The sequence below is a fragment of the Dipodomys merriami genome, unplaced genomic scaffold (genome assembly GCF_024711535.1).
Source record: "Dipodomys merriami isolate MVZ:Mamm:240054 unplaced genomic scaffold, mDipMer1.0.p SCAF_121, whole genome shotgun sequence".
NCBI classification, from domain to species: domain Eukaryota; kingdom Metazoa; phylum Chordata; class Mammalia; order Rodentia; family Heteromyidae; genus Dipodomys; species Dipodomys merriami.
In genome coordinates, this window is record NW_027202505.1 from 3187582 (window position 1) to 3215032 (window position 27451).

General features: G+C 43.1%; 1 protein-coding gene and 1 pseudogene across 4 annotated transcripts in view; both read left to right on the forward strand.

Moving 5' to 3' along the window:
- Positions 1-5374: 5374 nt before the first annotated feature.
- LOC138823583 (axin interactor, dorsalization-associated protein-like) lies at positions 5375-6339 on the forward strand (annotated as a pseudogene).
- Positions 6340-11105: 4766 nt separating this feature from the next.
- Positions 11106-27451, forward strand: part of Hivep3 (HIVEP zinc finger 3) — a 405958-nt gene continuing 389612 nt past the window's right edge. For all 4 annotated transcript variants that reach the window (XM_070017191.1, XM_070017193.1, XM_070017194.1 and 1 more), the window contains exon 1: positions 11106-11245. The gene's annotated coding sequence lies outside the window, so the exon portion shown is untranslated. The remainder of the gene's footprint in view (positions 11246-27451) is intronic.

Sequence of the window (27451 nt, forward strand, 5' to 3'; positions counted from 1 at the left end):
CTGGTCTTCATCAGTGCTTGCACAGAAAGTGATTGGTGGAAAGTACAGTGAGCCTAGAAAGGACCCTGAAAGAGGGAAGCCACATTAATATACACATATATACACACACATACATGTGTCTATCTAAATATATACATATGTGTGTGTGTATATATATATATATATATTAGTGTGTGTATATGTGTGTGCACGCACACATGCGTGCATGTATGTACATGTACTTGGCTTTTGGTGACTCATCTCTACCACTTGAGTCACACCAAAACTTCCAGCATTTTGGTGGCTAATTGGAAGTGAGAATCTCACACATTTCTGTCTGGACTGGCTTTGAACTGTGATTCTCAGATCTCAGCTTCCTGAGTAGCTAGGTTTATAGACATGAGCCACTGGTGCTTGGCCAAAAGACATTTTATGCTAAGTGCTTCTACCTCTACTCTTATAGGAAGAGTATGATGGCCAACCTTGAAATTTAGATTCAAGGCAGGGGGGACACTTGAAGTGGCAGCATTAATACAATATAAAAGCCAAGGGCATCAGTGTCTTCCTGTGCTTACAGTGAGGGTTTCATCTTTTAAATGTTGGACAGTATGGAAACAGGGTGGTAAATGGGGTGGATGAACTGATTGTTCTTTCTTTACACTCTTGTATTTGTTCTCCGACCTGTGTTTATTCCTGTTTCTTGGCTGCTGACTGCTTAAGGGTATTGAAGAATGGGAGGCAGCTCCCCATCAAACCTACCCTCCAGCAGAGGCTGATCTGACCTCAACTCCTCCATGGTCCTGCTCTTCTGCCACCTCTTCCTGACTCTTCATTTTATGGCTATTGTTGGCTGACTATACTGGGGTCTCAACATTCCTGCCCAGACTTCTATATGTGATCTCTTCACTGAAGTCCCTTTATTTGAGTCTTAGAAGGCAAGCTTTGCCCTCACTGGGACCTGATCAACGCAGTGATTCTCTCCTCCAGCTCTTGAGCACCTCCAAAAATGGATATTGTCTTATTGCATCATCTCTACAAAGGTTATCTGACCACGTAGTATTCAATGAACCAATCAAAACTCTGCTGAGGATCTGTCTTTTCCCATGACTCTTGCAAGGCCAGAACAAAAGACATATTTAAAACAGCTATGTATGCTCTTAATTTCTCCAGGATTCTTTCCATTGTGCCCCTTCTTGAGGTTCCCAATGCTTCCAGGTATGGTCCCAATGCCCTAAAGACAATACCTGTCATGACCCAACTAAGTCTTTGTCAAGTTCAGATGTGGATCACACCTGCATGTCCCGGAAACCTTTCACACAAATGGCTAGTGGGTATATCGCACAATTTTCTCTAACCTTTAGGCTACCTCAGAGCTTAATCCCTTCTTATTGACTCTCCTCCACTAAACAAGCACCCCCTTCCTTTTTGCCCCATTGACACAGATAAACTTATCTGTTCTTGGGAATTGCCTGGCTTTTTATCACTCCTTACAGTTGACTGTTCCCAGCAACCAGTGTTGGGGACAAAGGCATGAGTGGATGCTGGTGAGTTAAATGCAGGGCTCATGGGGAAGATTTGGAGAGAAGACAAGGTGAGGGGGTGGTAGTGGGGTGGGGAGCTCAGGGTAGACCCACATCAAAAAATTTGGGTTGAAGAATCCAAGCAAGAGTTTGAAGGCCCACAGGTACCATCAATGTGGCCTGCTGCTATATCTCACATCTTCTAAATTAGAGCCAACCTGTTTATTCTCCATATTCCTGGCTACTAATATTCTCAGAATAGGATGGCATGCTTAGGTTCAAATTGGAGAGTGGAGGCTAGGCTAACTCCCAGCACAAATTAAGGATTTCGGTTTGTTCCTAGCCTCAGCCACCTTCTGTTGCATTGAACAAGACCATACTGCTTTTTCTCAGTGCTTGCTGACCAAAGATGATGCATTTACATGTTTAAGAGTACATTTTACCTTCAGAGACCCTGAGAATGTGACAACTGGTAGAATCCTTGGATGTTATTCATATTACCTTCATTTGGATTGTGAGAAAATAGAGGTCCAGAGTGAGTGTTATCATTAGGAATGTATATACACATAGATGCATATATATACATATACTGCATATATACAGTATATGTACATATAGTATATACATGCAGCTATATATACATATTTGTTCCTATTATGTATATATACACATATGCATGTATACATACACATACATGTATATATATGACTGAAGAGAATTTATTGGCACATATAATCGAAGAGTAAAGTGGTATATCAGATTCAGGTATAGTTTGATGGCTCACTGATCAACTATGTATCCAAGGTTCTGGTTTTCATCTTAGTTGGTCTTCCTTAGTATCTTCCATTACCTAGCAATTTGTTCTTGTGGCCACCTGTGGCTTTATTAATTCCAGACCTTACGTCACTGAGAGGAGCTGCATAAGGAAAAGGTATCTTTTCTTTGTCAGAGCATTTGAAGTATCATCTTGAATCTCATTGCCCTGAATGGGGTCTTGCCTTCGTTGGAAGTAATTTGTGTATCAGAGGATGGAACAGGAGGGAGCCTTTTGATCCTGTCATGCCCTACTCTTGGAAATTGGGGTCAGGTGAATAGCAGCAAGACCATCTAGGTTAGACTAGAAAAGAGATATTTTTGCTAAAATTTTGGGCTCCAATGGTGGGAGAATGGAGCAGATGTTCAAGGTCAAGTAGCTGGTCATAACCAAACTCAGTATTTGCATACAGATGATTGTATAGAGCCATTTAAGTTTTTCTTTGTTTTGTTATAGACATCCAAACAAAACTAGAAATGTTTGGGTCTCAGGAGAGCACAAAGGCTTTTAGGAGAAATTGAATCGAATCTTAGATAATGGAGCACGTCATTTAAAGGGTTCTCCCATATTTACTGAGATTTTTAAATGTTCTGGAATGTCCCTTTAAGCTGGAATAATGTTTTGGGTTTTTGTTGTTGTTGCTGCTGTTACCTTGTCTGTGAACTGCCTTAAGCCTGGAGTTTCACTTTCCATCGGGGTTAAATACCCTCTGGCTCCTCTCTGGCTCCCTTTCTCTTACCTGGGTGTGTTATTCAGGCCCCCTGCTCCGAGAGGAGCAGCAGAAGGAGGAGGATACATTTTGGTTCTGGTTTCAGATCTTTCAGCCCATGATCATTTGGCTTCATTGCTTTGGGCCTGTGGCAACACACACCATCATAGTGGAGAATGTGTAGTGGAGGAAGGCTGTCCAACCCCTGATGGCTAGGAAGCAGAGGGAAAGGGAGGAAGAAGGATGAAAGGGAGGGGAGAGAGGGATGGAGAGAAGGGTAGTGGGAGGAGGGGAAGGGGAAGGGAGGGAAATCGAGGAGGAGGAAGCAGGGGAGGGGAAAAGGAGAGAGGGAGAGGGGGAAGGAAAAGAGAGGGAAGGGAGAGGGAAAGGGAGGAAAGGAGTGTAGAAGAAAGAGGGAGAGGAGAAGGGGAAGAGAGAGAAAGAGAGAAGGGGGGTTAGAAGGGGAGGGAAGATGGAGGGGAAGGAGGGGGAAAAGAAGCGGAAAGGGGCTGGAGGGTGAGGGAAGCATGAGTTGAGAGGGGGAGGAAAGAGAGAGAGAGAAGGAGGGTAGATTGAGGGACAGGGAGAGAGAGAGGTCAGTTCCAATATTCCATTCCAGGACACACCCCCAGTCACCTAACTTCCTTCCTCTATGTCCCACCTCCACCATCTCCCAATAGTGCTACAGGCTGGCAATCAAGTCATCAACATGTAAGTCTGTGAGAGATGTTCCAGATCCAAACTGCAGCACTCAGGGAATTACCAAGGCAGAGAAGGAAGGAGAGTAGAGCTGAGCACCTGCCACATTCTGGGTGCTGTGCGAAACTCGGGGAATGTAACCAAGAAGGGCTCATCTTCACAGCAGACCCCAGTTTAGGGGGAAAGGCAAGTATTAGGTAGGTAAGTAAAATACCATCACAGCAAGTTCAATAATAGGTGGAAGGATTAAGTGCTTTCTGAATGCAGAGGAAGGTGGGAGGGTGTGAGCAGGGAAGAGCTGGGGAAAGTCAGCTGAGAGGCAGAAGGGGGTCTATAGAGACTTAGGAGGCCTGAGGCCTGAAGCATGGTCACAATGTCCCATGAAACCCTGAAGAGTACCCAGACATTGGTGGCTCACACCAGTCATCCAAGCTACTATCAGGAAGAGCGCTAAGGATCAGTTTGAAGCCAGCCTGGCAGAAAAGTCCATGAGACTCTTATCTCCAATTAACTAGCACAAAGTTGAAAGTGGAAGTGTGACTCAAGAGGTAAGTATCAGATTTGAGTGAAAAAGCCAAGCAAGAGCACAAGTTCAGGCCCCAGTACCAACACATAAACAATAACGAATCCTAAAGAGGAAGAAAGGTGTAGCCGTAAGACCTTCGCCAGGAGCACAGCAAGGAGTGGGAGCCAGGTGCCAGCAGCTTATGTCTAGTTACTCAGGAGGCTGAGATCTGAGGATCACGGTTCAAAGCCAGCCTGGGCAAAGAAAGTCTGTGAGACTCATCTCCAATTAATCACCAGAAAACTGGAAGTGGCACTGAGGCTCATGTGGTAGAGAGCTGAAGAGCTGAAGAACTCTGTCCAGGCCCAGAGTTCAAGCCCTACAACTGACCAAAAAAAAAAAAAAAAGAGAGAGAGAGAGAGCTGGAGAGCAGGCAGGAGCTGCGCCATGGGGGTTTGGGGCTTGTGTTGGGAGCTTAGAGTCTCTTTTAGGTGTAGATGCCTCTGAAGAGTTTTAGTAAGGGAGACATGATTTGTGTCAACATATTTCTGTATCTGATTCTATGGTTCCATAGATTCTTAAGTTCTATTGGACAGAGAGGATCAGTCAGAAAACTAAAGAAAATCTGAAGAACCAAAAGTCTAGAGGGAAATTACATGGAGAGAAAGAGCAAGAATCAGCAGGCAGTTTTCTATTGGGAAGTATCAGGTCCAAACACCTCCAATCTATTTTTCATGCAAGCGCTCTGTGTGTGTGTGTGCGTGTGCGTGTGTGTGTGTGTGTGTGTGTGTGTGTGTGTGTGTGTGTGTGTGTGTGTGTGTTAGAACTCAAGGCCTTGATCACTGTTCAAGGACAGCAATCTACACTTGAGCCACAACTCCACTTCTGGCTTTTTGGTAGTTAATTGGAGGTAAGAGTCTCATGGACTTTTCTATGTGTGTTGGCTTTGAACCAAGATCCTTAGATCTCAGCCTCCTAAGTAGCTAGGATTACAAGCGTGAGCCACTGACACCCAGCCATCTCCAGTCTTTAGATGGTCCTACCTAGGATACAAATTTTAGCTAAAAGTGCTTCAGCAGCCTCTGTTGCTGTGACAAAATAGTTGGAATAAATAACTTAAAAGGTTAAAAATTTGGCTGTGGCAGCAAATGGATTTGGGCAGCTCCTGTCAATGTCCATGCCAGCTGGGGGGTGGGGGGGGCGGGGATGGCGCTCTAGAACAGGGCCTTGCTTATAGGGGGCTGGATGGGACTTGGAGTCTGCTGCAGCATTGGCGAACCAGTTTGGGGAGAAACTTTGACTCCTGGAAACCACTAGTACAGGTGATAGATGAGCACCAAATATTAGCAAGACATCTGCAAAAAAGAGGCCTAAGCACAACACATTCAGAATTCATAGAACAACAAAAGAAAACCACAGGCAGAATCACAACCTGCTTGGAATTGGCAAGCACAGCCTTCTAGTCCATTCAGTCCCAGGAAGAATTTAAACCGGAGGACTTGAAGATGCTGGAACCAATACTAAAGAATATTCTTACCTGTAGTAAAGAATTCCTTTGTGACATTCAGCCTGTACCATTAAGAAGAATTTTAGCTCTGGGTGAAGAAGAGAATTGGGAATTTGAAGATGGAGAAAGTGGTAGCGGAGCAGGGTGTCCTGATCCTTTTCCTGCTCAAGTTCCTGATACTTTGTTACCCAGATTGCCATCAGAACCAGAATTGAGAAAATTGGCCTGAAAGATGCTGGACAGTGGATTGATCCCTATATTACAGTTAGCATAAAAGATTGGGATGGCATAGATTTAACTCCTGTGCAAGATATCCATTTGGCTTCAAGAAACCATCTATGCCCATTTTAGTGTGGATACTGAGCTCCAGAAGCATGTTGAAACATTAACCAAAGGTACAGCTATCTTCTTTGAATTTTAACACTACAAGCCTACAAAAGGTTTGCCAGCACCAAGTGTTTTGCTTTCATGGTGATGGATGAAATAAAACCTGGACCAACTGTGATAGAACTGTACACGAAACCCATGGACTTTTAAAGGAAATTTTAACTAGTGGCCAAGAAACCAGTTTATCTTCATTTACCTTAAACATTACACAAGGAATGATCCTGGTATGAATAACCTGGAACATCTGTGGATTTTTGCCAGTCAGTAGACACCATCATAGCTCTGTGTAGCATATTCCCCCTCAACAGGCAGGATGTGAGCCAGGCCCAAGGGAGCCCATTGCAAAGCTGTACCATAGAACTAAAAAAATCCAGCATATTACTGGCATATCAGATGCCTTTGGATGCAGGTTTAGTGTAGATTTTGAAATGTGATTTTGCTTTTCTAATAGTCTATTTTCTAATTACCACTGTGCCTAGTCTGCTACCGGGAACAATACTGTTGTGGTAGATGTGCTCATCTTCCAAACTTAACACAGCAATAAGAATATGCTAAGAGTTTATACATTTGTTCCCTTTTTATCCCATTTGCTCTTTTGGTTTAACTTCAGATTCTGGGTTTAGGTTGGTAGGACAGTACCATGCTACTTTGAGAAGAAGTGGACCAGTTATGCTGCCTGGAAAGGTTGGTCTGGAAGTTTATAGGCTGTTTAAATGTGGCCTAACTTTAACCTTGATCAGACAATTCTGACTGAACCTGTATGTTTTGGCCAGATAAGTATCCTATATGGGAGTGTTTCTGTTTTTAGCCATTTTTTCTTTTTCTTTTTCTTTTCCTGGATGACCAGATTGTTTCTCTAAAAGTGAGCATATTTGTAGTCATGCTGATTAACTATTCTTCTCCATCACATTGTTTTTTACCTGATAGATTATAGGGTTAACATTGGAACCATCTCAGAACAATTATACACTTTTAGATAGATTTACAATGTCTAGTAAGTAATATAAACTAAATATACAATCAGATGTTAATGAGATACTGCAGGAACAACTGATTTTTTCCTGTCAGTTGATCATAAAATCTTAAATCCTACATACCTCTCCTTAGAACAATAGGTATGCAAAATTGGAAAAGCCAGTCTATTTTTTTTAAATATAGGTAGGATTGACATTTAGTTCCTATTTAGATATACTGACATCCATCCATATGGAAATGTGCAGCTTATTACTGTTGATTATTTACTTTTGGCTTAATGATGCATATAATTTTCATAGTACACATGAGGTGGATATTTGATACACAGAACATTAAATTTGTGATCTGGGGGTTAATATGGAATCTACATATTTTAATACCTTTAAATGAACAGTGCATGAGGGGAATGCAGTGTCAGTATGTGGCCTATTTTTGATCTAGTGGAATAACCCAAGTCAATATGTTAGCTTTTAAAAATAAGTTTTTAACCCTTGCACTTCAAGAGAGCTAGTCTCTATTTTCAATTGTCTGTTAGGTCAATTATTTGCTAGATTAATGTTAATAAAGTTATATGAGCCTGAAAAAAAAGGAAGGTGTATTTTGGCTATGGTTCTGGAGTCTATGGTCACGGCCTTTGCCTTTGGGAACAATGCATCATTGTGGAAGCACGTGGGAGAGAAACGCTGCTCACATCATGGCAGCCAGGAAGCAGAGGGAGAGATGGGTGGGGAAGGGAGGAAGAGGGAAGGGGCAGGGGGAGGGAGAGTGTATGCAGTCTCCAATACATTGGTTAAGGGCATAACCCAAATGACTTGCTTCCTTCAGTCAGGAAGTTTCCACTACCTCCCAACAGCACACTCAGGCTTAGTCCTTTAACACACGAGCCTTTGGGAGACATTTTGTATTCAAACCATAACATTCTGCTCCTAGCCCCCACAGGCTTATGGTCATGTCATAATGCAAAATCTCCCAAGAGTCCCCAAAGTCTTTACTCTATCATTGCCCCAAAAATCTAGTCCAATGTGTCCTCTGTGACTCAGAGAGAACTCTTGAGTTGTGAGTGCCTATAAAAATATCAAAACTTATATGCTTCCAACACACAATGACACTGGGTTAAAAAAACAAAAACCCAACCACTCCCAAAGGGAATAATAGGGACATAGAAAGGATCAGACTAAAGCAGGCCCAAAATTCAGCAGGGAAATCCTGCCACTTGATGCTCAGTGATGGGGAACATGGTGGTATCATGTGGGCTCTAAAGGATTCAGTAAGTCCTGGCTGTGAGGTCTTGCCGGCTGTAGCCCATGTATCTTCTCAGGTAGGCTTTGCTGGCTGCTGGCAGATTTCCTCAGCAAGCATTCTATATTTCTGGACATCTCCAACTTTCTAGGGTCTTCATTGTGCTTTTGGCTTCACCCTTACCACTTTCACACATCACCCTCTCTATGGCAACATGCAGGGTCTCCAACTTGGCTTCCCAGGCTTCCTTTGAAATATCAGCGGAAGCCTCTATGAGCCAATACATCTTGCACTCAACCTGTCTGCAATATGAGCATCATATGGATGATACCAATATCTGCCATAATATCGAACTGTAGCTGGGCATGTCGGGTCATGCCTGTAGCAACCTCTCAGTGCATGGACTGTTGAATGCAGGGAAATGAATCCTGAGAAACAATTCTCTAGGTGATTTGTATTAGCAGAGTAACCCAGTGTTTTCTCCTTATTCAAAAGTCTATAAAGCTGGGATAGACGAGGCCTGCACAATTCCTGTGATGCCATCTTCGTTATCTTTTATCTATTAGGCAAAACACACGGCTTCTTTTTAACAGTGCCCCTCTCTCTAAAGCCGCACCCTCCATAGCAGTGATTTCACATATGGCAAAACCGCAATTCTTTCTGTGTGACTTTGGTGTTCCTGATTCTCACCATAAATCTGGCTAACAGCAGTCAATAATACCCATGCCACCTGCTTGAAATTTCTTCCACAACACAAACGAGTCTGAGGTTTAAGGGAGACAGAAGCTAACCAAGTTCCTTGCTAGAATGTAGTCAGAATGGCCTTTAGTCCAATTCCCAACCTTGTCCTTGATGGCATCTGAAACTTCCAGAGTCTTTACTATCTACATTCCTATTAACACTACTTTTAGAACCCACCAGAACCCACCAAGCTCCACTTACAGCATTCTAGATTTTTTTCTAGTCTTCTCTCTCCAAACTTCTCCTGCAAAGTAATTCCAGTAACATCAGCAACAACTGAAGTTCTCAGTACCAAATTTCCTTGTTAGTCCTTGTTCTGTTGCTGTACAAAGTACCCAGGAAAAACAAGAGATAAGAATTACTGTGTCTCAGTGATTACAGAGCTTTTAGTCTATGGTCATTTGGCCCTGTCACTTTGGGCCTGTCATGAAGCCAGACGTGGTGTAGAGTGCATGGTGTAGCAAAGCACCTTGAGTGATGGTGGCTAGGAAGAGGAAAGGAGGAGCAGACAAAGGTTCCAATGCCCTCCAAGGACATGTCCAGAAGGACTTTACTTCTTCCCACTAGGCCCACTTCCTGAAGGTTCTACCACCTTTCATCATCAGTGAAGGACCAAGTTTTCAACACATGAACTAACTATGTGTGTGTGGGGGTGAGGGGGCATTTAAGATCCAAACCATAAGTCCTCAAACTATATACCAATTTAGTAGTCATTTCTCATTCCTTCTCTTCAACTGCTGAAAACCATTAGACTATTTCCAATCTTTATGGATTTGCCCACTTTGGGTATTTCATGTAAATTCAATAACACACTTTGTAGTCTTTTGTGACTGGCTCCTTTCACTCAGCATGCTTTTTAGGTTCATTCATATTGTGGTGTGCATCAAAACTTCCTTTTGTAGCTGGACACCAGTGGCTCATGCCTGCAATCCCACCTACCTGGAAGGCCGAGATTGGAGAACTGAGAGGGTCCCAGGTCAGCCTGGACAGAAAAGTCAAAGACATTCTATTTCAATGGAATAAGCCCAGCACTGTGGGGCCAGGCCTGTCATTTCTAACTGCATAGGGAAATTTAAAATAGGAGGATCATGGTTCACACCAGTCTGGGGAAAGAAGCAAGACCCTTTATTTAAAATAACCAGTGTAAAGAAGGGCTGGAGTCTGGCTTAACGCTCCTTCACACCTATCAAGTGGAAGGCCTTGAGTTCGAATCCTGTTTTAGGAACATTGCACAGAGAAACCATAATTTGCTAATCTATTCACGAATCAATGGGCACTGCCTTGGTTCTCTCCCCACCCCCCTTTTCCTTGTGAATATGCTGCTGTGTACATCTGCCTACAAGGACTTGTGTAGCCATTCTCTTGGACATACATCACGGAGAAATGCTGGGTCTGTGTTGGTGGTCATCCAGGGAGCCGGTGCCGAGGACGGAGAGGAGGAGAGCGGTGCTGCAAGAGAGCAGGGTTACTTTCTTTAGCATCACTCAGTCGTTACAATGCGAGACCCCAGCTCTGCCTCACGCACAGCGGGCCTTCTCCACACCCTGGCCGCTTTGGGGCCAGGGAGCGGGGGCAGCGAGCGGAGAGCGCAGCCCTGACCCGTGCAACCGGCTCCCCGCTGGCGCTGGCGAGGTCTCTCCCGGTGAGAGGCTGGTGTCTTTCCGCAGATGGATCACCTGTGAATAAGGTCCATCCGCCGCGGAGTGAGTGAGCCTGACTCCGGGCTTCTCAGGACATCCAGGGCTCAGAGCCGAGCCGTCGCGGGGGACGGACGAAGCTCGGGTACCAGCAAGCCGCAGCCACCAAGGCCCGCGCTCTAACTGCTGCCCTCCGAGCCACCGCGCACGCGCTGCTACCCGGCCAAGGAAGGGGCGGAGAGTGGGTGGGGCGCGTGTCTCCTGGACCAATCGGAGACGAGAACCCCCGCCCTCCTTGCCGATGGACCGAACTTGACCCCGGCGGTGGGTGGAGTAGGCGGGGCCAGACGCGCGGTAGCGGAGGGGGCGGGGCCAGAGGTCTGGAGGCGGGGCCTGGGGCTGTCAGTCCGAGCCAGTTGCCGCCGCTGCCGCGGTTCCTTGCACCTCGTGGCCCGGGTGGCCGCCGGCGATACGGTCCATCACTTGCCTCCGGGCATCCCGAGCCGCTTCTCGTGTCCAGGCCTGGCGCGCAGGTAAGGCTAGCTGCGGCTGTCGAGCCATCGCGTCTCCTTCCTCGGGATCTGTCCGTCGCGCGGGCGCCCCCTCCGGGCTGTGTCATCGCCTTGGCTCCCCTCGCCTCCTAGGGGCGGTCCCGGGGGGCGGGACCACAGCCCTCCCTCTGGTCCCCCCCTCCCGGGCTCCCCACTTTCTTAATCGCTCCGTCTGCCTCCAGGATCCCTGGCCGACCTGGCGTCCCCACCGGCGTGGGGATCTGATTCGGCGCAGCCCCTCCCGGGCTCAGATTACACAATCTGAGGCACTGAGGGCGGGGGTCCCCATCCAGCCCCACACCTGTCCTCCTGCCGCGCGTCCAGGCGGGGACCCAGATCAGGTGCCGCCGCGGGGGCCGGGAAAGTTTCACTTTGTGACCTGGGTTTGTTGACATCCTGGAGATGCGGGGAGACGGTGTGGGCTGAGCCTCGGAGGAGCATGCGTCCCTCCAGCAGTGTTGGCTTTGCCCTGGGGTGGTTCAGGTCCAGGTTTCGCTGACGGATGTCCTGCAGAGAGCCTTGATCTGGTGCTGGGGGGTGCCCGGGTCACTCGGCCTCGAGGCTAGCAACCCCCGGATTGCAGCAATCTGGGGGACAGCCCAGGCTGTCTTCTTCCCTGTCTTAATTTAGCATTGTCATTTAGACCAGGTAGGCGAATTTACTTAGCATTTTTCCTGACACTTTATGTTTGTGAGATGCTTTGCCGTCCCTGATTAGTTAATTAATCAACAAGGTGGGAAAGCAAAATAGATCATTTGAAACGTGTGGCTCATGATGTTCAGCAACTCTTTAAGAACTGAGGCAGAAGGCTCTGTGGTAAGAGATGCATTGGCCAAGGTGCTGTGAGGACAGCTATTTGGTACCTGATGGTTGCTTGAGTGGACTTAGGTATTACTGGCAAAGCCTTTTTTTTGCTTTGGTTTAATTAGGTTGTTTGGTGAGGGTCTTCAATTTAGTGCAGTTTTCTTTTTTTCACCTAAGCATAGGCATGAGGGCTTTACTGAGTGCTTTGCTGATGAAGCAGTTAAGGTAAACAATTGAAGCCTAAATAAGTTTGGATGCGTGTCTGCTCTACCAGGTTACCCTGATTGTGCAGAAAACCTTGGCTCTCTGTTTCTCCTTATCTTCCCACTAGAATTGTATGGAACTAAATAAGCATTACTCTTTCCTCATTTAGTCTGAAGACCTACCTCTTGCTACCTGTGGTTTTTGGACAGGCATAGGGACAGCCTCCAAAAGTGGTTTATAATGACACTTTCATCTATCTGTTACACAATACAGCTTAAAATCTTTGTAGTTAGATGCTGTCGTCTTGTTGAATCTTTAATAATATCTACTTCATTTTAATAGTGCTTCTATAATAATCTTATTATTAGTATGCCAGTTCTGTAACACCAATACTTTTAGTATAGAAGCAGTGATTTACTAGAAATATTATTAGGGCAAAAACAATTATCTAACAGATTTGCAGCCCACTTTACTTAGGTAATTACTGCCAGAGGCTTAAAAAAATTCTTTGGTGCAGTGGGTATTACAATGGGTTTGATCTATGAGGCCTTTATGAGGGCTTTTCTCCTGCACTATTACAATGGTTTCAATGAGTAGGTCACTTCAGTATTTTGTAGTGATATCATATGAGTTTATGCATCATACTTGTTTTTTTTCTTGGATAACATTCCAAATTCACAATCTACAGTTTTGATTTAGCAGCCTACATTTTACAAAGGAAGGTATTAGTTATATATAGGGAGTTATATTAGAATTACAAAGGTGATTGCAGTATATTTCATTAATAAATGTACCAGGCCTTGTTCTGAGTGATTTACAGATACTATTTTCAGAACTCACCTATAAGAAGGAACTATTTTCACACCAGGTTTTAGGCAGGGAGGTAGAGGCCCAGTGGCCTAATAACAAATGGCAGCCAGACTTTTACATAGATAGCTTGAGTCCAGAGTCCAAGTCCTTAACCAGTATGAGGTGCTAAATTTGTAGATTGTTCTTTTGGTAAGTATTTATTTTTACCTGATGTTTTCCAATCCATACCAAGTATCCAGTTAGGAGTTCTCATTGTGATCTCATTGTGATCTTATTTTTATTTATTTCTTTTATTGCAGTACTGGAGTTTGAACTCTGGGCTTCATGCTTGCTTGGCTGAGGCTCTGTCACTTGAGCCATGCCTTCCAGACTTGTTTGGGCTATTTGTTTTGGATATGGAATCTAGTGAACTTTTCTTCCTGGGCTGGCCTTGCATCTTGATCCTCTAGATCTCAGCATCCTGAGTGGCTAGAATTACAGGTATCATATGTGATTTTGATGAAGAAATCTTTTTCCTTTCCATTTCCTTTCTGACGAAATGACAGTCATTAAAGCAGATGAACTACCTAGCCTTACCATCCTTAGGATCTGGAGAGGTAAGAAAGTGTATATGAGAATTAAATAACCTTCTAAGGCATGGAATAAGATGGCATATGAAATATGCTCTGTGTGTGTGTGTGTGTGTGTGTGTGTGTGTGTGTGTGTGTGTGTGTGTGTGCATGTGTGTATGTGTCCAGGAAAGTGAGCAGGAAGCTGTATACTCTTTCTACTAGTAACTACACAGAGGAATTGCAGTTGTTGACAAACTTCATCTAATTTTATTGTATCAAATATTATTCTTGTAATTTTTTAAAAAAAGTTTTAGCACTGGCAGTAGCTCACCCAGTGACTTGGGAGATAGAGATTTGTAGATTGTAGTTTCAGCCCATCCTGTACATAAAAGTTCATGAGTCTTCATCTTACTCAGTGTCTGGGTATGGTGGCCTTGAGCCTGTTATAGCCAATGACAGAGGAAAGCTCAGGTAAGAGGATTGCAGTTCACGAGACCCTATTTCAAATAATGGGAAGTATGGTTCAAATGGTAGAACACTGGTCTAGCAGTGTGGTACATGAGTTCAATCCCTAGTACTGCCAAAAAAACTGAGAAAAGACATGAAAGAAGTGAGGTAGCCCGGCGCTGGTGACTCACGCCTGTAATCCTAGCTACTCAGGAGGCTGAGATCTGAGGGTCATGGTTCAAAGCTAGCCTAGGCAGGAAAGTCCATGAGACTCTTATCTCCAGTAAAGCACCAAAAAATGGGAAGTGGCGCAATGGCTCAAGTGGTAGAGTACTAGCCTTGAGCTGAAGAGCTCAGGAACAGCACCCAGGCCCAGAGTTCAAGCCCCAGGACCACACACACACACACAAAAAGAAGTGGGGTAATCACATTCAGTACCATATATAAAGCATGTATGTATGTATGTATGTATATATGTATGTATGTATGTATGACATGGGGCTTGAACTCTGGGCCTGGGTGCTGTCACTGAGTTCTTTTGCACAAGACTAGCACTCTATCACTCTGTGCTACAGTGCCATCTCTGGTTTTTCTGGTAGTTAATTGGAGATAAGACTTTCTTGCCTGTGCTGGCTTTGAACCACAATCCTCAGATCTCAGCTTTCTGAGTAGCTAGGATTACAGGTCTGAGCCACCAGTGCTGATTTTCAGAGGCATTTGTAAGGGACTATTTTGCATAACTTGGCAAGAAGCTTAGGTTGGATGATAGCAAGGCCTTAACTAAAGACCAAGGAGTTACCAAAACCATGGCAACTCAAGTTAGACTTAGAAGGAAGTTTGTGTGGGTGTGTAGGGGGGTGAATCAAGGCCTATAATCCTAGCTACTCAGGAGGCTGAGTTTTGGAGAATCACAGTTCAAAGTAGAAGGAAGCATTAAAAGACTTTTAGTTTGCCCATTTCTCCCTCCAGTCCCTCCATCATCTGCCCCCACATTTGGGCACCCATGCTCATCCTGCTCCTACATGGACATTTCCAGGTGAACATCAGATCTACTTTCTACATCTGTGCATTGGAGTTGATAGGACTGTATTCAGTGGTAGGGAATGGGAAACAACAAAAAGGTGCTGGGCTATTCTGGCTGTCGTCTTAAAAGACCATCCATTATCAGTGTGAAATTGAGATTAGGGAGGAAATTCAAAGCCAGGGTGGCCAGTTAGGAGGCCTATGCCAGAATCTAAGAGGAAATGATCCAAACTGAGACAGCCAGTGGCATGGGATGGGTTCAGAAGAAGGAACCATCCGCAACCAGTAACTGCCTGCCCAAACCATCAGAATGTGGGCATTTCCTGGGGACCTTAGAGGATGGGGGCTTGGGTTGGAGCTGAGGAGTCCAGAATAGATATATTTTGTAGGCATATTCCTCCACGCTGTGGACTAGCTCATGGTTAATGTAACCATGAACACAGATTGTCTTTCTTTTCCAAAAGGGAGTATGCCATTTAATAGAGTGGGTAACTCCCTCTGTCCAATAAAGAATAGCAGGATTCCTGTGCCTGGTTTAACTGCCTCTGGTTAACTCCTCTGGTTTAATGCTTTGTTGAGGGTCTCTATTGTGTTGGGAATTGAGAATTCATCTGAACTCAGAGGTACAGTGGAGGCCAGAGAAGTAGACTGTGAATCCAATGATCCTTCCCACCCCACATTTTGAAAGATAGAAGTAGGTACCCTGGCCTTGGAGAAGTTTGGCTGTGAAAGGCTGTTACATTTATGTGGTGGTTATACAGTGAAATGGTCCATTTTGCAAATGGACCAACAGGACCCATTGGCAGCATTTTGTTTTGTTGTTGTTTTTTTTTCCTGACTTTGCTGGAAAATGTCCATATAGGGGAGTCCGATCTTTAGTCACCCCAGTTAAACACATGTTGGAAAGCCAAGGCTGGTCACAGGGAACCCTGAGAAAGCAACAGAGAGCCCTTCTTTCCAACTTAAGCTTGGATTGTGTGGTGTTCCAAGAGTGTAGGGGAGGGAAGTTTGGATGACCACATTGACTGGAAAACAGGATAATTTTGGGGAAGCAAATAAGATTTATGCAGGAAATCACAAAGGCAGAGAAAATATAATTGCAAATGTTATGTTTATTTTCCCCCTTGTTTCTTTATGTCTTTCTGGCTTAGGATGAAATATTTGTTAAATAGTCATATTTACTAATTTGTATGTTGTCTGGCAGTGTATGTGGAAACAAAGTATAATTGTCTTGTTTTTGGCTAGGACAATATTGGTCATGTTTATGCAATATCTTTTAGGTTGGTGGTTCTCAACCATAAGCAATTTTGACTCCCTGGAAAATAAGCAATGTCAGAGACAGTTTTGATACAAATTTGTTACAGGCATCCAGTGACTAGAGACCCAATGCAACAGGCCATTTTGTGATGCATAACCTGTGCCCCTGCCACCAATAATTATCTAGTCCAACATCACTACAGTTGAAGTTAAAAATCCCTTCTTAGCTGATTAAAAAAAATCTGATCATTGGGCACCAATGACTCATATCTATAATCCTAGCTCCTCAGGAGGCCGAGATCAGGAACTGCTGTTGGAAGCCAGCCTGATCAGACAAATTTGAAAGACTCTTATCTCCAACTAACCAGCAAAAAGCTAGAAATGGAAGTGTGGCTCAAGTGGTGGAACACCAGCCTTGCCTGAAAAATCCACATCAGAGTGTGAGGCCCTGAGTTCAAGCCCCAGTTCTTACATACAAAAAAAATAGTGATCAGACCAAGCAGGCACAATGGCTCAAGCCTATAATCTTAGTCACATGGTGAAAATTGAATCAGCTTTGTTTGTGGTCAGCCTGGGCAAAAAGAAATTTGTGAGACTCTTTCAGCCAATGCCTGGGTGTGGTGGTAGGTTGGAGATGTCGCTCACGTGGGAGATTGTATGCCTAGAAAGCACAAGGTCCTGAATTCAATCCCCAATACTACAAAAAAAAAAAGTTCTGGAACAAATTGAACAAATTGAGATGAAAGGGAAGAAAACATAAAGTGTTCCTTGCCCCTTTCAAAGTGAAAAAACAGTAGCTTCACATCTGACATTCAGGAGGGAAACCCAAGCACACAGGCTGCCAAGATACAGGCATTGCTCTGCCACCCAGAAGCTATTTCAATAGCTGGATTGCTCAACACAGTAGTTTGGAACGGGAAGTAGAGTCCCTTGTAGTGGCAAGAGGCTACAGGGGTGATTTGTGGAGGCAGAGTGTTTATAGGCCAAGCAGGAAAGTTGGGCTTCGCCAGAATACTTTTGAAAAGTTCTAGGGGAAGTTTTCAAAGGTTATTTCTTGAGAACATTGAGTCTAGTGCTTAGAAGATACAATCTCTGCTCTGGGAGTGCTTGACCTTGTAGGTTTTAGATCTAAGAGCCTGAGAGTACTTCCTAGATTATTCTGTGTCCAGTTATAGAGTAGAGAGTGAACAACACAATTTTACTTTCAGCTTCTACCTGTGTCATCTCCTACTTCTCCTTTTTTTTTTTTTTTCAGTTGTGAGGCTTGAACTCAGGGCCTGGTGTTGTCCCTGAGCCTTTGTGCTAAAGGCTATCACTTAAGCATCAGTATCACTTCCAGTTTTTAAGTGGTTAATTGGAGATAAGAGTCTCACTGGGACTTTTCTGCCTGGGCTGGCTTCAAATTGTGATCCTTAGAGCTCAGCCTCCTGAGTAGCTAGGATTATAGGCATGAGCCACTGGTGCCCAGTCTCATGCTTCTTTTTAAAAACCATTTTTTGTCGGTCCCGGGATTTGAACCCTGGGCCTGGGTGCTGTTCCTGAGCTTTTTAGCTTAGGGCAAGTGCTCTACCACTTGAGCCACAGCGCCATTTCTGGTTTTCTGGTAGTTAATTGGAGATAAGAATCTCATGGACTTTCCTTCCTTGGCTGGGTTTGAACCATGATCCTCAGATCTCAGCCTTCTGAGTAGCTAGGATTACAGGCATGAGCCACTGGCACCCAGCACAACCTTTTTTTTTTTTTTAATTATTATTATGGAAAAATTTCAGTGTATACAAAAATTGAGAAAACAATTTTCTGAACTCCTATTTACCCAGACCCTGTCTTTAACTGGCCAACTATGACCTCTGAGCCATCTTTGAGTCTCCTCTCCTCTTTTTGGGGGAGGGAATGATATTGAGGATCAAATCTAGGGCCTTGTGCATGCTGAGCAGTTTCTCTACCACTGAACCACATCTTCAGCCCTGTTTTTTGCTTGCCTGGTGCCACGTTCTTGCTTATGCTTATTTGTTCACAACTTTGAGCTCTACTGTATTTTGCTGGTTAATTGGAGATAGAGTTTTATGGACTTTCCTGCCTAAGCTGGCTTCAGCCCATGATCCTTCAGATCTCCTGAGTAGCTAGAATTACAGGCATGAGTCACTGGTATTCAGTGATCACTAGTTATTTTTGAAATGGGGTCTCCCTTCCTTTTTCAACATGCACCCAAACTGTGATCCTCCTATTTTAGACTTCTTTTCATTGCTGGAATGACAGCTGTGTGCTACCATGCACAGCTTCCTTCCTCTGAGATGGAGTCTGGAGTCTCATTGACATTTTTCTGTCCAGCTGGCTTGGAACTATAGTCATTTCAATCTCAGCCTCCCATGTAGCTTAGTATAGCAATCATGGGGTACTCAAGCAGCTGTGGATTGAGAAAGGGCATGGTGAGTTGTTTTTTCAGGGCTGACCTCATACTACAATCTTCCCATATCAGCCCTCCTAGTAGCTAGGATTAGTGGTGTGAGCCAGTAGGGCCTGACTGTAAGCAATTACTGTACCTACTTAGCAGAGACCATTGCCAACAGAAGTGAATGATTTTTCCTCAAAGAAAATGCATAGTGAGAATCCACAATTGAGAAATAGGAATCTGCCCAAGCAAATCTGGCATGGAGGTAAGGGTCAATAACTTTTAGTGGGAAGATACAGGTGATCAGACATAATTCCTTTCTTTCTAAGCCTCCTTGGTAGAGAAGCTTACTTGAGTTTTCTGCAGACAGAGATTCATTTCAACCATGGTAGGGTTCTTTGGTTTCCTGAAAGGTACCTGGCTGCATTGTCTCCTTTGGGACCTCTTCTTCCTGTTTCATGATTCTGGAGATGTGCCTTGTGTGGCGAAAGCCACTTGGCCTCTGTAGACTGTGTCACACTTGGCAGTTCTTGGTGGAGTAACTCTTTCCCAGAAAAGTATGTGTAGGGTGGGTGGGCAGGGGCAAGCTCTCTGGTGATTGGCAGCCAATGGAGGACTTACTTCATAGAGATAGCATTGCAGATTCCACTTTGACAACAGTGCCAGCTTTTCCTAGCTGTGTCTCCCTAAACTACAGGACTGATATATCTGTATCTATATATCTATATCTATATATCTACAGGTCTAGATCTATCATCTATCTATGTGTCTGTCTGTCTGTCTATCTACCTATCTTTTTAGCCCATTGGGAAATTGGCAAGCCTTTACTTGACACAGTACTGTGTTGTAATATGCACACAAAAATGGCTTCAAGAGTTGAGAGAGTTCTTGAATAATGAGATAATTGATATCTCTGATCTTTCATTAGTACTAGTTTGTACAAACGTAGACCTCCTGGAATAAATTCACAAGTAACTTTATGGACATGAAGACCTTGGTCTTTGCAAAGCTCTCTTTCAGATCCTTGTCCTATATATTCAATGCATGTTACTCTCTTCTTATTTTACACAGCTGTAGGTGGCATTATCTTGTTCTGAGCATTCTGTATCACAATTGTTAGACTTTAGGGTAGTGTATTTCTTTGGGGGAAAGTAGCTTGTCATCTGTTATTAATAACTATTATCTATCCTGTGCTTCTATCACTACTAACATTTGACCTTATTTTCCCCAACTACTGGGGTTTGAACTCAGCTTTTGTGCTTGCTAGGTAGATGCTGTATTACTTGGATCATACCTTTAACCCTTTTAGATCTATTCATTTTTGAGATAGGGTCTCCCTTTTTTGCATGGGCTTACCTGGACCATAATGCTCTATTTATGCTTCCTCTATAGCTGAGATGATAGATGTGAACCTCTGTTTCCACCTACCAGTTGAGATGAGGGCTCTCTAACTTTTCGAACTGTGATCCTTCTGTACCTTACTCCCAAGTAGCTAGGATTAGGAATGTGAGACACCAGTGCCCTCAACACTGTTAGACACCTTTTAGGTAGGAATTAGTTTTCTTTTTTCCAGTCCTGAGGCTTGAACTCAGGGCCTGGGCACTGTCCTTGAACTGATTTTGCTCAAGGTTAGCACGCTACCACTTGAGCCACTGCTCCAATTTCAGCTTTTTCTGTGTATGTGGTACTGAGGAATCAAACTCAGGGCTTCATGCATACTAGGCAAGCACTTTACCACTAAGCCACATTTCCAGCCCTAGTTTTCTTTTTTTTGTAGATACGGAAACTGAAGTTTTGAGAGGACCAAAAAATGCTAGGAGATAGCACTAGGTTTCTAACAGGTGGTTTACTCCAAAGCTCAAATACAGTTAAGGTTTATGGGAATTGCTACCAAGATTGAAGGGTAGAGGAGATAGAGGGGGTAGGTGCTATGACAGGGGACAGAGAGCTCTGGTTACTGTAGCTAATGAAATCTTTACATTGAGCCCCCTGGGAACGTTGCTTTTGAGTGATAAATTACCTGTGTCCTATTTTTGAGCTCACTATATAAAACTTAAGTTACACACTGGTAACCCTGAGCCAGATTTGCTCAGCAGATGTGTTTTATTTGGCTTCCATAGAGTTTTCATCCTTTCTTTAAAAAAAAAAAGGATTGTTTTTCATCATTTAAACATAAGATATTTTACACTAAAATACAGATTCTTGGCCTCTCTCAAACTATCAGAAGATCTGGCAGCAGAGGGCCACATTTGTCCTTGGCAGGAGTTGGTTCCAGTGGCCACTGTCTTTGGATATGGTACTGAGTTTGCCTATTTTCCTACCCTGCCATCTTCCTTATCTCTGTTACCTTCCAGGACTCAGAGTTAGAAGCATCCTCATAATAGGTACAGGGTATTCTCTGCTTGTATCAGAGGTGAATGAGAAGAGGCTTGTGTTTGGTTTGAATTAAGGCTTTCCAAAATTGTCCTTTGTAGACAGCCTGGAGAAGACAGCTGTATTTGGTATGTGAACAGACATGCTCACATCCCCATCTCTACAATTCTTAGCTAATAAGACTCTAGGTTTGTGGCCATGGTAAGTTAATAAGATTTGAGATTTGGACCTGAATCAGTGAGCTGAGGAGCATCAGGCAGGAGATATTTGTAGACTCAAGATGAACATGGTTACCTTGGGATGGTGGATTAAGGAGCAGAGAAGACAGAGGGAAGCAATGAGGTGGGAAATCAGAGGGCAGCCAAGAGAAGAAAGCTGCCTGATCTCTACTTCCATTATACTTCCTGCCTCCATTTATAGCATTCCCTCATACTTACTGAGTGCTTACCATAATGCTAGGTCCTGTTCTAGATGTATGCCGCACATCAGCAAACAAAGCTTCTGTTCTGGTCAGGCACTAGTGTCTGATGCCTGTAATCCTAGTTACTCAGGAGGCTAAAAGCTGAGGATCATGGTTCAAAGCCAAAGAACAATCCATGACTCTTATCTTCAATTAACCATCAAAAAGCTGGAAGTGGAGGTGTGACTCAAGTGATAGAACTGTACCTTGAGTGGAAAAAGCCAGGATAGCCAGGATAGAATAATCTTGTTCTTCTAGGGTTTGTATTTTGGTGAAAGAAAACAGAGGACTCCAAACAACACTGCAGATATCTATAAATGTGTGAGGTGGTAATAAGTACCAAGAAGAAAAATAAAACTAGGTAAGGAGGCAGACCAGATAAATGGGTTAGTGATATTTTATTAGACAGTGGTGATAAAGTGATACTTGAAAATGAAGTGAGAAGGAATGAGTCATGGGGCACAAAAGTGGTGGAGCATTCCTACAGAAGGTTTTACAGTACAAAGGCCCAGAAGTACAGGTATGCTTGACCTGTATGAAGAACAGAAAGGAAAATATTGTGGCTGAAATGCCAAAAATAGTGAGAGAAAAGGAGTGGAGGGAATGTGAGGTATCACAGCCATACTAAAAACCTGGGATTTCATTCTAGGTGAAATGAGAAACTACAGGAAGATTTGAGCACCAGTGATAGAATCTATCTTATGTATCAAAAAGAGACTATAAAGTAGCTAAGGTGAATGTGGAAGACTGATTAGAACACTGTGCAGGAGTTCAGGTAAAATATAGTGGTTGCTAGGACTAGGATAGAGCTGGAGACAGCAGGAAGTAGCTGAATTCTGTAGAGGCAGAGTTGGCAGGACTTTCTGGATGCATTGAGTATTGGATGTGAGAGAAAGAGGGGTCTTAGGATGACTCAAGCCTTTGAATATAAACATGGCAGCTTTGAAAAATATCCAAAAGCTACAAGGAAAATGAAAATAATAAAAGCCTAAAGAAAACTCTATTTACAGCAAAGAAGTGGGTATTACGGTTTGGATATGAAATACCTTCCATAGGTTGTTTGATTATATTCTTGGTACCCAGCTGGTTGGACCAAGAAGTTGTAGACACTTAGAAGATAGAGTTTTGCTAGAGGAAGTGGGTCCTGGGGACATGCCCTGAAACTTATACCTGGTCCCTCTTCTCTCCCCTTCTTTCTCTGCTTCTTGTCATTTACATGGAGGTGAACCTACCACCATCAGGTTCTGCCCAAACTCATGGGGCCAAGCAGCCATGGATGGGACCATCTGAAACTGTGAACCAAAATAATTCCCTCCTTCCTCCTTTAAGTTGTCAAGCATATTGCCATCGCAATGAAAGGAAAGGAATTTAATGACAGGCTTCAGAATATGTGCGACGATTGTCCCAAGTGGATGAGGTGAGGTGGAAGCTACCTAGGAGGAAGCAAGAAGCTGTACAGGGATGATGACTGGGCCCAGCAGCAGCAGGCCGTAGAAAGACCCAGAAAAGTCATATATGTTCAGGTGAAAAGTACATTTGGATGCACAAAAAAGCAATATCCTTTGTTTGTAATAGTTGTGGCAATTGGGTATATAGCTGGTGGAGGGAAGAAAGCTTTGTGGATATAGTTTGGTACAGAGAGCAGAAGAAGAGCAGGTGTATTAAAAAATCACCAAGAGGAACCACTATATTTATAAAAAGCATCCTTCCTCTGTAGTTGCAGGAAGAAGAAAGAGCAAAAAGCTCTTCTGAAATTATTCTGGCATGTACTCTCTTCTGCCCGGAGGAACCTCATACAAACATTGTAGCTGTCCAGGAGAACTTAGCTCATTCAGCGCTAATGAAGAAAAGAAATGGTGAACTTCTGTTTCTTACCATGGCAAAGCTAGGTTATTTGGATCAAAGTTCCACTGAAAATGTTCAGATGTTGGATGTATTTTTAAAATTGAAAAAGCAATAAAGAGCTGGGCAGATAAAAAGAAAATACAGGCCAAAACCTATGGTCAAGAGGGAACCTAGAGATCTGGATCAAGATTAAAATCAATGTTGTATTTGCCCTCAGAACATTGGTTGATCCTAATATAGACTTTGGTTTTAAAGCCACCTTTCAGGGCAAAGAATTTAGTCAAATGATATGCCTTGTCCAAAATGGAGCATCTTATAGGAGACTCTCTGTATGGTGGAACTTCTCAGGACAAAGGTAAGCCAGTAACGCCATGTTCCCACTTCCCTAGGACAGCAAGGAATTTGGTCTATTAAAGAAAGCAAGAGGAAAATGGAACTATAACTTGAGGCCACTAGCTAGCTTTTGCACAGGTTTTGAGGGACAGTTTTATATCAGCTGTGTTTCAGAGAACCTTAAGCCATGAACTTGTGTAAGGTGTTCATGATTCATAGTGTACTCTATACCAACCCTAGATATCGGGAAGAATCAAAGGCAAATCTCCTGGATGAAGGCGACTCCCTCTAATTTTCAGTAAAATGAGAAATAATAAGGCAAACAAGAAAACAAAACATGGTGAGGGGATAGCAGAATCAACTGAGCAGAATAAACTTTCTTACGAATTCTTTCTGTATTGTTAAATGTAGAGAAAAATAAAAAGCTGTGCTTGTTATGGTCATAGAAATAAAGACAAGTTTGTAAATTCTTCAGAAAACGAGTAGCAATTACAAGATTTAAAAAGGACCAAACAACTTCTAGAAATAAAAAATGCAAAAATAAACTGGGTACTAGTGGCTCACTTCTGTAACCCTAAATTCTTGGGAGGCTGAGACTTGGAGGATAAAGCTTTGAGGCCAGCCCAGGTATATATGTGAGACTCTTTCTTAATCTATAGATGGTCGTCATGGTAATGCTTGTCAATCTAGTTTAACAAGATGCTATGATGGGGAAGATTGAGATTCTAGCTCAGACAGCAGAAAATTCTGCAAGACTATGTCAGTGGAAGAATCTGGGTATAGTAGTATGCTCCTCTCATTACAATGATGAAGGGAAGCCTAAAATAGGTAGAATATGGTCTGGGTACATGCTAGGAAGGAAGGAAGACCCTAGCTGAAAAAATAACCAGCACAAAAGAGGGCTGGAGGCATAGCTTTGTAGCAGAGTGGCTGCTTAGAAAGCTTGAGAACTTGAGTTAGAACTCCAATACCACTAAAAAATACAAATCTAAAATTAAAAAACTTAAAGAAGGATTAATGGATTAAATGGAAAGGCATAAGAAATTATCTGGAATGCTAAGCAAGGAGACTAAAAGACAGGCAATATAAACAGAAGTTAGAAGATGTGGATGATAGCAAGGGAAAGTCTAACATACACTTAAAAACTTGCTTTAAACTTGGAAAAAATTATGTTAAGTGAAGTAAGCCAGACCCAAAGAAACATAGGTCCCATGGTTTCCCTTATTTGCAATTACTAGTATATGTCTGAGTCAAGCAGAAAAGGTCAGATAAGTTGATGTTAGGCGAAATGAACCCCAAGATAAGGACTCAAATGTTTTTTTCTTTCTTGTGATTGTTTCTAACATATTTACAAGATGATTTTTTTGTTGCTTTGAGTGTCCCTCCCCCACAGTATAACCCCTGTTTTCACTGTATTTGATGTTGGTATATTTGTGGAGGGGGAGGGAAAAAACAAATCATTTAAATAGGTATACAGGTGGACTCATTGCAACAATTAGATGTACAAGATGTTAGGAGGAAAAATGAACTTTACAACTTTGGCAGGAGGAAGTGGGGTGGGGGGGAGGGAGGAAGGGGAAAATGGGAAGGGATGGGAAGGGGAAACAAAGGAGGAGGCAACAATGCTTGATAAGAAATGTACTCATCGCTGGGAAGTTGGCTCAGTGGTAGAGCACTTGCCTTGCATGCCTGAGGCCCTGGGTTCGATTCCTCAGCACCATATAAGAAAAAAGCCAGAAGTGGCGCTGTGGCTCAAGTGGTAGAGCACTAGCCTTGAGCTGAAGAGCTGAGGGACAGCGCCCAAGCCCAGAGTTCAGGCCCCACGACCAGACCCCCAAAAAAAAAAAAAAAGAAAAAGAAAAGAAATGTAGTCATTACTTTGCCCATGTAATTGTAACCCCTCTGTATGGCATTTTCACAATTAAAAAAAAAACACAAAACTTTCCTTAAAAGGAGAAGAAAGAAGGAATGGAGCAGAAGCAACTACTCTAGGAGATAATGATGGACATTTCTCCAGAATTGATAAAAACCCCAAATTCATACAAGGAACACCAAAGGTAGACAAAATTCCTAAAGAAATGGCCAGAAAAGACAAAAGACAAATTATCCACAAAAGAGTATTTTACAAGTTAAATATGGTGGCTTATGCCTATTATTCCAGCACTCAAGACTTTTAGGCCAGCCTAGACTGTGTAGAGCCATCTTGTATCAAAAACAAACAAAAACTAACTAAATAGTCATCAGTTTAAGCAAAGGGTGTGTTACATACTTCTCAGAGCTGACAATGGAAGCCATGAGACATTGGAAGCTGAGTGATTGAAATACTGATGACTTAGAATTCAGTGCATAGAGAAAAATGCCCTTCCAGAATAATGCCTCTTCTGATGCTAAGCAAAATGAACTCCAAGACCTAGACACAAAAGGTTTTTCTTTGTTGTTGTTTTTAATGTACTATGTGATTTCTTGTTTCTTTTGTGTGTTCTTCCACCTATGGTTTATCCCCTGTTGTCACTGTATTTGATTTTGGTATCCTAGTATTGTATACATTTATCTGAATTAGGGAAGGGAAGGGGAACAACAGAATGGTGAGAGAAAGGACAAGGGGGGAACCAATGCAACAGTGATATTCACAAGACAATATGTTGAAAGTGATCTGTACAACTTGGGGGGTTGGGGAGAGAGCAACTAGGAGAAAAATGAGGGAGGGGGTAACAAGTTCAACAAGAAATGTACTTATTACCTTACTTATGTAACTATAACCCCTCTATACATCACCTTGACTATAAATAAAAAAGAATAATGCATCTTCATCTAATGAAGAAATGTAGTTTTCCTCCTCTTTAGTGACTTTGTGTCATTGATGACAATCATAATTGATATTAAAGATGAAAAGGCAAGGTACAATAAGGAATAAAGGATTTTAAAATGAGGTAAATATGGAGTAATTCACAAGTAAATAAAAAATGAGTCTAGAAACAAGATTTTAATATAGGCTAAATACATACAATTGCGACTAAGACAAAAGTAGCATGTAAATTAAGACAGGGAGTAAAGGAATAAAGAGGATTCTGAGGTTTTCTTTTCTTTTCTTTTTTTTTTTTTTTTTTGGTCCAGTCATGGGGCCTGAACTCTGGGCCTGGGCGCTATCCCTCAGCTCTTCAGCTCAAGGCTAGCACTCTACCACTTGAGCCACAGCACCACTTCCGGCTTTTTACTTTTTGCTTATGTGGTGCTGAGGAATCGAACCCAGGGCCTCAGGCATGCAAGGCAAGCGCTCTACCTCTGAGCCACCTTCCCAGCCCCGATTCTGAGGTTTTCTATAAGCTGGGAGGAAGGTGACTATCCTCAGGATAAGTTAACAGTGCATGTTGTTCTTTCTAGAATAACCACAGGAAGAACAGAGATGGAGTTTGTAAGCCCCCGCTAGCTGAGGAAGGCCTATTTACAGTAGGGCTACATGAAGAATGAGAGTCAAAAGATAGACACGTGTCTCCTGTAAAGAAGCAGAAATCAGGGAAAGTAGGTCTTATGGTTGGACACATTGCTGGTGATCATGCTTTCTTCCAGGAAAATATTACAGCTTGAAATTTGTGCATTCAAATTTGCTAAGAAGAAGAAATTTGGAAGAAGAAATGACAGAACTAGAGAGGAGTAGAAATAGCCGCAGTCATAGCTATGTTAAATTACAATAT